The sequence below is a fragment of the Alligator sinensis genome, unplaced genomic scaffold (genome assembly GCF_000455745.1).
Source record: "Alligator sinensis unplaced genomic scaffold, ASM45574v1 scaffold1183_1, whole genome shotgun sequence".
NCBI lineage: Eukaryota > Metazoa > Chordata > Crocodylia > Alligatoridae > Alligator > Alligator sinensis.
Window position 1 is genome coordinate 1 of NW_005843708.1, and position 10,438 is coordinate 10,438.

Genomic DNA, 10,438 nt, shown 5'->3' on the forward strand with positions numbered 1-10,438 from the left:
GCCGTTATTCCTTGTTACCCTGGGGGGCGCTTGGGGGAACAAGGTCTCTCCCAAGCCCTGCTGGTCCCCCCCGGTGAGTTTTTAGATGGCCACCAGATCCCCCATAGTTTCATACTTTCATAGTAGCTAGGGTCAGGAGGGACCTGAACAGATCACCTAGCCTGGCCCCCCACCACAGGCAGGAATGAATGCTGGGTTCACAAGACCCCAGACAGGTGATCGTCCAACCTCCTCTTGAATTTGCCCAAGGTAGGGGCAAGGACCACTTCCCTGGGAAGTTGGTTCTAGATTTTGGCCACCCTAACTGTAAAATATTGCCTTCTGATCTCTAACCTAAACCTGTTCTCCATCAGCTTATGACTGAAGCAGTTTGCCAGCCGGTGGGCGCTGTCCGGGGTGCTCTGCTCACTGACCCCTGGGGGAGCACTCGTTTTGAACCTTTGACCCTGCACGCACACCCTGTTTTCTTATAAGTTGTCCCCCGTAATGTTTATTTAATGTCGGGAGCCCAGCCGCCTTACGCAGGTAGAGTGGCGGCCCCTGAAGAATTTTTTTTTGTGAGAAAACCTGCTCCAGACAAGACCTGCCCGGCGACCAGCCGGGTGCCGGTAACACCATCGGCCACCGAACGAGGGTGGCCCAAAGAGCCTTAAAGACTCAATGCGTTAACAATAGTACCATTGTTCCTCGTCACCCCAGGTGGTGCTGGGGAGAAAAGGGCTCTGCCTATTTGCTGTTGATAGCCCCCATAGCCTTCTCTTGTGGAGGCTGAACAGGTTCAGGTCCCGTAGTCTCTCCTCGTAGGGCCTGCCATGCTGCCCCCTGATAATGCAGGTGGCCCTCCTTTGGACCCTCTCCATGCTGTCCACATCCCTCCTGAAGTGCAGCGCCCAGAAGTGGATGCAATACTCCACCTGCGGCCTGACCAGTGTTGCATAGAGGGGGAGGATCACCTCCTTGGACCTGCTCGAGATGCATCTGTGGATGCACAACAAGGTCCGGTTAGCCCTACTGACCGTGACCTCGCATTGTCGGCCCTTGTTCATCTTGGAGTCAATAATGACTCCAAGATCTCTTTCTGCGCCCGTGCTCTTGAGGAAGGAGTTTCCCAGCTTATAAGTGTGCTGCTGGTTCCTACTGCCCAAGTGCAGCACCCTGCACTTGTCCGTATTGAAACCCATCCTATTTTCATTAGCCCACCCCTGTAACCTGTCCAGGTCCTGCTGTAATCTGTCCTTCCCTACTTGCATGCCCACCTCACCCCAAATCTTGGTGTCATCAGCGAATTTGAACAGGCTGGTTTTGTCCCCATCATCCAAATCATTAATAAAGAAATTGTCAGCTGTTGCTTGGTGCTGCCCACACACCGTGACCAGGCTCGCTCCACCTCGTGTCTTCGTGTGGCATGCAGGGGGTTTCTGCACAGTTCCAGTGGCCCCTTGGCTGCCCAGAGCCCTTCTCTGGTGATGGAGAGCCTGCCTGGGTGGGGGCCAGAGCCCAGAAACCATGCATTCAGGGAAAAATTGGATCTAGCCGGTCCTGTCTGCAAGCTTGGCAGCACCCATGCAGCTAGCACCCCACCCGGGTAGCCCTGGGGAGCACCACTGACATGGAAGGAAGGAGCAGGGCCCCTCAACTCAGGGGCTGAGTGGCCTGGTGGCAGCTGTCACGGACAGGCTCCACCAGAAAAAAAAGTGTCAAGAGGCCTGATTCTTGTTTTATTTTGTTTGGGGTTTTTTTGCAGAGCTTGCCCACGTCTCCATTTCTGCAGGGTGAGCTGCCAGTGAGCTGCAGGGGCCTCAGTCCTTCCCTCCACAGTGGCAGTGCCATGCAGGCAATACTCACCCGCTAGCAACCTACCCAGGTGCCCTGCCATGGAGGGAAGGAGTTGGCCCCATCATTTCAATTTAGGGGACTAAACTCCTGTCACATGTACAAGCACCCTAGGAGCCTGCTTAAAGTTATCATGCATATAAAAAGAAAAGCTGGAAGCAATATCTCATTATTTCTTCTCGGATGGTTTAGCCATGGACTTACATCCTCTTGCACTATGCTATGAGCACCAGTATTTTGTATTTTAACTTTCATGAGTAGGTTCCAGCTTAGTTTGAGTTTCACTGTCATCATTGGGGCGGAGGTGTTTCCACCACAGCTACCTTCCTCACCCTGAAACCTCCCGCCTTCTCTGTGCCTCACTCACTGGCTTCCCCCACGCATGTGCTGCTTTGACTTCTCCTTCACCTTTTCCAGAGAGTCGTCACAGGGGATCGGGTAATCCTGGAGGGCTATGGGGGCACACACGACAGCATGATACAGCAGCACATGGGAGTGCACTGCAAAACAACTCAATATGCATGTGAAAATAAGGTCCAAGCATGAAAAGCTGGGGTTCTCCAGCATAACATAGGATGGCTTCAGTCTCATTGCCTTCTCTAGGGCCAGCTCCCCATTCATGACACAAGCAAAATACACAAGGGGAAAATCAACCTCTCCACCTGTCAGTGGATTCAGACAATGTTCAAAATAACCTTTAACCAGTGTCAGGGATGGCTGCTGCCTGCAGTTCCTGAAGCCATGGGCAGGACTCACTGGATTATGGATTACCATACTTTCCCACATATGAGATGCCCCGGAATATAATAGCTCCCTTCCTGTAGGATGAAGAAAAAAAAAATTCCAGTCAGATGACCACAAAAAGCAGGGAGACAGCCAATAGTCTGTGCACTCACCCTCCCTTTCCTGCTCAACTAAACCAGAAAACCTAGCTTCTGCTACTCTAGGTTGTCCAGGGGTGAAGCTGTACCTTTGAGAAGAGTTTAAGAGTCTTCAGGCCTGTGAAATATGAGGGGAAATGATACTATGATACTATGAAAGACCAGAAGCAACTACCAGCCAGCTAAATCATCCACAGAAAGGTTACCTTGATGAGTGGAACATGAGAACATTAAAATGTGGAGAGATGATTGTTAACACCTGAGAAGTGAAGAGTAATGAGTCAGAAAGTCAGTGGATCCATTTGGTGGATCCACTGGATGTGTTTTGGGCCATAGGAAATTTGCTCTTGGTGATGAGGTTAGTGAGGTTCGGTGCGTGTTTGAAGGCTAGGATGGGTGGTTCTGGGAAGATCTCTTGAGGAATTGGGTCTTCTTTTAGTATGGGTTGCAATGGTTTGAGGAGTTTCCGTATAGGTTCCAGAGAGGGGTGATGTGTCATAACCAGTAGTGTGCGATTCGTGGGGTTTTCTTTCTGTACTGTCGCGATTCTTCACGTGGTATGCAGGTAGCTCTTTCAACAGTGCAATCTATCCCTCCAGAGGAGTGTCCTTGTTGAGTTTTTGAGATTTGTGAGGTGGCAACTGCAGGTGTTCTCCTCAGTGCAAATCCAGTGGTATCGGGGTGCTTGGCTGTACACTACAGTTTCTTGGTGTGTTTCGGGTGATTGCTGGTTCTGTGCAGATATGTATGTTGGTCTGTGGGTTTCTTGTATATCGTGGTCTGTATTTTACCATTCTGGATAGTGGTCATTATGTCTAAAACAGAAGATGTTGGTCCTGGAATATTCAAGAGATAGTTGGATGGATGGGTGATAATTGTTGAATTCCTGATGGGGCCCATCAGAGATTGCAGGTTTTCAGTCCAAATGTTGAAGATGTCATTGATATATCTTAAGTACAGCAAGGGTTTCATGGTGCAGTCCTTGAGGAATTCTTCTTCCAGGTGACTTATAAAAAGGTTGGCATACTTTGGGGCCTTTTTGGTGCCCATAGCTGTGCCCATGTTCTGGGAGAAGTGTTGGTTCCTGAAAGTGAAGTGTGACAATGAAGTGTATAAGGTTAGTAATATCTTTGGGTCTGTACTCTGAGTTGTCATCTTGCTCTTATAGGTATGTAAGGCAGGCTTGGATGCCGTCCTGGTGTGGGATGTTGGTATATAGGCTGGTAACATCCATGGTGGCTAGGAGGGTGTTGTTGGGAAAGGTGGTCTGTGTTTTTAAGTTTTCACAGAAAGTCTGTAGTATCTTGGACAAAACTCGCTCTTTGGGTGACAAGCAGTTTTAGGATTGCTTCGATGAAACCTGATATTTCATAGATTCATAGATGTTAGGGTCGAAAGGGACCTCAATAGATCAACGAGTCCGACCCCCAAGTTAGGGTTCCCTGGTTGGATTTGATAGGTCTGCCAGGGTTCGCTTGTGTGTGGATTTTAGGGAGTATGTAAAAAGTCCCTGGGTTGGGCAGTGGGGGGATCATGGTCTGTATGTTTTTCTTGTAGTTCTGATGGAAGTGATTTGGTGGTAGTTTTGAGTTTCAAGGTGAAAAAGGGAGTAGGATCTTCTTGTAGTTCTTTGTAGTAGGTGGTGTTAAAAAGTTGTCTGATGTCATAGATTTCTAGGGTCAGAAGGGACCTATTAGCTCATTGAGTCTGACCCCCTGCTCTGGGCAGGAAAGAGCACTGGGGTCAAGTAACCCCAGCCAGGTGCTTGTCTGATCTTCTTTTGAACACCTCCAAGGTAGGGGAAAGCACCACCTCCCTTGGAAGCTCATTCCATATTTTGGCAACCCTCACCGTAAAGAATTTCTTCCTGATGTCCAATCCAAATCTACTCTCCTTCTGCTTGTGGCCATTATTTCTGGTAACCCCAGGGGGGCCTTGGTATCCCCTATTCCCTGCTGGCCCCCCAGTGAGCTTGTGGACAGCCACAAGATCACCTCTCAGCCTTCTCTTGTGGAGGCTGAAGAGAGTCAGGTCCTCAGTCTGTCTTCATAGGATCTTACCTGAAGGTCCTCAACCATACAAGTAGCCCTCCTCTGAACCCTCTCCAGGTTATCCACATCCCTCTTGAAGTGCAGCGCCCAAAACTAGATGCAGTACTCCAGCTGTGGCCTTACCAAGGCCACATAGATGGGAAGCATCACCTCCATAGACCTGCTCGTGATGCACCTACTAATGCAAGAAAGAGTGCGGTTAGCCTTACGTATTACCTCGGCACATTGGCGACTCATGTTTATTTTTGCTTTGATCAAGTCTCCAAGATCCCTTTCCGCTGCCGGGTACTCAGAGTGGTGCTTCCCAGTCTGTAGGTGTATTGGAGATTATTTCTCCCCAGGTGCAGCACTTTGCACTTATCCTTGTTGAATTGCATCCTATTCTGATCTGCCTGCTTCCCCAGTCTATCCAAATCCACCTGGATTTACCTCCTGCCCTCTGGTGTGTTTACTGTACCCCATAGTTTGGTGTCGTCTGCGAATTTGGACAGAGTGTTTTCCACACCCTCATTCAGATCACTGATGAAGATATTGGGCAGTACCTGGTCAAGGACAGAGCCCTGGGGAGCACCACTGCCCACTTCTCTTCAGGTAGAAACCGACCCATCCACCACCACTCTCTGGGTGCGTCCCATAAGCCAGCTTTCCAGCCACCTGACTGTGATAAAATGCACCTCACAGCTACTCAGTTTGCCTGTAAGAATTGGGTGTGACACTGTGTTGAAAGCCTTTTTAAAATCCAAGTAAATAACATCTACCTCCTTTATTCCTGCATCTAAGCAGGATGGGTGGTTTCCGAGGAATTCATGACCTGCATGGAAGGAAAGCTAAGAACAGGAGGAGGGTGCCAGAGAATAGACAGAGGGAGAGAACCAGCATGGGGTAGGAGTCAAACCCAGAACAAATTCATGAAGTACAACTTTACTCAAAACTAAACCACCCACAAAGGCTGGGGTTTTATTGCTTAAGGGCAAGGGAAGCACCTCTGTACATCCCCTTTCCTCCCCCTCTGCGGATGGCTAGAGGACTCTCTGAAGCCTTGCCTGGTCAGAGGAGTGGGTTTGTTCAGACTGCCTCACCAGCCTGAGGAGCTCTTCCCCACAGACACTCGGGGAGTCTTGGGGACTGGCTGCCCTGGCAGGTGGCCTCTGGAAAGGCTTCTCCACACAGTCAGGAAGGGTGGTATGCATTGGTTCTGTGGTGTAATGGCCAGCACCCTGGACTCTGAATCCAGTAATCCAAGTTCAAGTCTTGGCAGGACCTGTGGCTTGTCCTTCTTGCACTGCCAGCTCTTTTGAAGAGGTGGCTTGGCTCTCTACTGATCTCCCTTTTCTTTACTCTTCCACACATTTGCAGGGGTGTGCAAAACACAGCCTATGGCCTGCATCTGCTATGTCCATCCAGCCCATAGGGCATCCACATTCCCAGATGCTTTTAATCACTGCACCCATCGCAGGGAAGGAGGCAGTCACGTGGAAAGCAGGAGCTCAGAAAGGGATTTGGGGTCCTCGTGGCAGCCAAGATAAAGAAACAAACACACAAAAGGTAGCCCAATCACGTCCCCACGGTTATAGCATTTCCTCTTTTTTCTACTGCAGGCCTTTTCTTTCAGTTGTGGCCAGTGATGCTTGATCAGCTTTGGAGCACGAGAGTGAAGATCACCCAAAACTTTGCACTTGTTCCTCCTTGGAGTTCATCAGACTGGAAGGAAGGGTCAGCTTCCTCTTTTCTTTTTCAGGAATTGGACACAAGTACCATGGCATCAAGCATTGGTGGTTCAATGGTAGAATTCCTGCCTCCCATGTAGGAGACCTGGGTTCAATTCCCAGCCATTGCAGTAGTGCCTCGTGAACTTTTTGCATGCCTTAACAACCTAATCCAGTCGTTGACACAGATGTTTGTTGGTAACTTTCACTGATTTCTTGACTTAAAAAAAATAAAACAGATCTTCCAATACAAAGACCTCAGAAAAGGTAGAATAGGACAGCATACTTTGACATTATTGATTCCTTTTTAAAACTTCTGGATTTATCTTATCATAGTATCGTAGTGCTAAGGGTCGGAAGGGATCTAAACAGATCATCAGATCCAACCCCCTGCCCCAGGAAGGAATGAGTGCTGGGTTCATAACACCTCAGCCAAATATCTGACCAGCCTCCTCTTGAAGACCCCCGAAGTAGGAGAGAGCACCACCTCCCTTGGGAGCCCATTCCAGAGCCTAGCAGCCCTAACTGTAAAGTAACGCCTCCTGATGTCCAGCCTGAACCTTCTCTGTGTTTGTGGCTGTTATTCCTAGTAACCCTGGATGGTACCTGAGGGAACAGAGCCTCCCCCAGTTCCCGCTGGTCCACCCAGTGAGTTTATAGACGGCCACCAGATCCCCTCTCATCCTTCTCTTGTGGAGGTTGAATAGATTCAGGCCCTTTAGCCTCTCTTCATAGGGTCTGCCCTGCTGCCCCCTGACCATGTGAGTGGCCCTCCTCTGGACCCTCTCCATGCTAGCCACGTCCCTCTTCAAGTGTGGCGCCCAGAACTGGATGCAGTACTCCAACTTATGAATCATGTGTAAGTGTATACACAACTAGCAGCACTAATAGTGTGTGACACCATTAAAAAAAAAATCTCATGGCCCTCCAGAGGGTGTGTATGGTGGGTGTGCTTGTGTGTGTATGGTGGGGGGGGGGACTTTTGTGTCTGTGTATGATGTGGGGGTCAAAGGCCCAGAAGTGACCTTCCAGATCATCATGTCCAGTCCCCTGGCAGAGGCAGGAAGTTATTGGGCTCAGATGAGCTTGACAATGTGCCTGCCCAGCTTCACCTTGAACACCTCACCTCAGGCACATTAGAGTCTGAGCCAGGCAGGAGCTGCAAGAAATTGAGAAGCTCTTCTCAGCCAGAATGGCTGACCTCCTTGACCAGGCTTTAAACAAGGCTTACCAGGGGATGGGTGGGTAACCACCCAACCTAACCCACCAAGCATCAACCACAAAGTCAACAGGTTAGAATGCTCAAGAGAACCCTCTCCTACCCAAGGTCAGAAACAGAGCTCCTCCTTGACTGCGAGCAAGCCTATGGCCTTCAACGGCACACTTACTTGCTTGTACACTAATTCCAGGAGCTTTGGGAATAAACAGAAAGAACTGGTTGTTCTGCTAAACAAAAATGACTATGACCTCATAGGGATAACGGAGAGCTGATGGGACTCCCCCTATGGCTGGACCATGGGTGTAGATGGCTATACCCTGTACAGGAGAGATCATGCTGGAAAAAGGGACAGGGGTGTAGCTCCCTATGCCAAGAAAAGCTATACATCCCAACAAGCTGAGATTGGCACCCAAGGAAGACAACCGGAGACCCTCTGGCTTAGAATACAAGGGGAAGCGGATAGAATTTTAGGAGTCTACTACAGACCTCCTAATCAGGAAGAAGAGTTTGACCATGATTTTGCCAGGGAACTAGCCTAAGCTGCATGCTCTTGGTGCATGGTTGTCATGGGAGACTTCAGCTACCCAAACATCTCATGGGAAGAACACCTAGCCAAATCAGATCCATCGCAAAGCTTCCTCACATGTGTAGATGAGCTCTAGCTATCTCAAGAAGTTTATGGGCCAACAAGAGTACTGGAGTGCTGTGTCCAGTTCTGGGCACCCCACTTCAAGAGGGAAGTGGACAACATGGAGAGGGTCCAGAGGAGGGCCACCCACATGATCCGAGGACAGCAGGGCAGACCCTACCATGAGAGGTTACAGGACCTGAACCTCTTCAGCCTTCACAAGAGAAGACTGAGGGGGGACCTGGTGACTGTCTATAAACTCACTGGGGGGGGACCAGAAGGGTTTGGGGGAGACCTTGTTTCCCCTAGCGCCCCCTGGGATATCAAGGAATAACGGCCACAAGTTGTTGGAGAGTAGGTTTAGATTAGACATCCGTAGGAACTACTTCACAGTCAGGGTGGCTAAGATCTGGAACCGACTTCCAAGGGAAGTGGCGCCGGCTCCTACCCTGGGGGTCTTTAAGAAGAGGCTTTATGTCTACCTGTCTGGGGTCAATTGAGCCCAGTTTTCCTCCTGCCCAGGCAGGGGGTTGGACTTGAATATCTACAAGGTCCCTTCTGACCCAACTTCTATGATTCTATGATTCTATGAAGAGGTAAGGCGCTGCTGGACCTGGTCCTGGCCAAAGGGGATGATCTAGTCAGTGACCTAAGAACTGAAAGGAAGCTGGGAGACAGCGACCAAGAGCTGATCATTTTTACTATCCATCACAAAGCTGGCAAGTCAGTCAGCGATGCAGAAGTCGTTGACTTCAGGAAAGCCAACTTTGAGAAGCTCAGGAGGCCTGTTGTCAAGGCCCTGAGAGACGATGGCTTGACAGGGAGGGGAGTTCATGATGAATGGTCATTCCTTAAGGGAGCAATCCTAGCAGCACAAGGGATGTCCATCCCAACCCATAGCAAAGGTAGCAGCCTTTAAAAGCTGTGGTTTGACATAGCCCCCGGCACTCGGGAGCCAGGAGCAGAGAGGAGAGGAGGGAACTGGACACACATGTGTCCCCACACACACGTGTGCCCCCTTACCTGACCCGAGGTGGAGGCAAAGGCAGACGCAACAGTGGAGCCAGGAGCAGGGGCAGCAACAGCTGATCCCCCAAAGGTAAGTGGGGCAGAGGAAGCCAACACAGCTGAGCTGGATCTGGAGGGGAAGCCCCCCGGATCCCTTTTAGTTGAGCTGGTAGGGAGCTGTGCTCCTGAGCCGCACCGCACTCCTGAGTGTGCAAGCAGCTATGCTTGTCACAGGCCAGCTGGGCACTGTGAGTGTATCAATTTTATTACAGGCCAACTGGGCTGTTTGATTCAGTTTCGGATCGAGGAGGCAAAGTTGGGAGTGAAATAAAGGCAAATTTATTATAGCTTACACACAGACAACAGGTAACAGAAAGATAAATGTGAAAAGCAGATAATGCAGTATTAAAGAGCTAATAGTAAATAATAACAACAGATAACAACAACAGATAGATAGATCAATTCTGTCACAGGCCAACTGGGCACTGCGAGGGTGTTAGCCACTGGGCTGTTCAAAACAACAGATAGACAGACATGGGTTGGCAACTTATTGATAGTCCCTCAATGCCAGGTGCGCGCCAAGTGATTCCAGTGAAGTCAGGCATCCCCATTCAATGCTGTCAGAGGGATTACCAGGGAAGATCCCTTCATCAGGATCCGATCCTCACTCACACCAGGAGTCTGGGGGCCGGGCGTGGAACAGAAATAACCGTTCTGTTCCCTCTTTCCTGCTTGTTACCTGATGCATGCGCTTTTTATACCTAGTTTTATGCTAATGTGTTGGCTTCAGAGCCACTCACAATGTTGCCCTATAGCTGTTACCCTATGGGACTGAAAGGTGTTAAAAATTATCATAAAAGGTTACTACCCAGACTCGGGTTTATCCAATAAGCAAATTATGATGCAGCAACTTTAGGTTTGAAATTGACATTGCTCCATGTATTCGCCTCTGCTCTAAGAGGTGTTCCCGCGCTGCCCTCGCCGGGGCCCAAGATCTTGTGAGCCCGGGGCCTACGGGTGGACCCCGGTGGTTGCCCCTACTGACGTCAGGAGGACCCCTGAACTCGCCTGCCACGACTTTGAATGTTACTTCAGTGGGGGGTCCTCCCTTA

The 10,438-nt window shown here is 49.8% G+C and overlaps 2 non-coding genes across 2 annotated transcripts; both read left to right on the plus strand.

Annotated features, from left to right (window-relative positions):
- Positions 1-5,956: 5,956 nt before the first annotated feature.
- TRNAQ-CUG lies at positions 5,957-6,028 on the plus strand. The gene has a single exon. It is a non-coding gene; the product is annotated as a tRNA-Gln (tRNA).
- A 503-nt stretch (positions 6,029-6,531) lies between these two features.
- On the plus strand, positions 6,532-6,602 carry TRNAG-CCC. The gene has a single exon. It is a non-coding gene; the product is annotated as a tRNA-Gly (tRNA).
- The last annotated feature ends 3,836 nt before the right edge of the window (positions 6,603-10,438 follow it).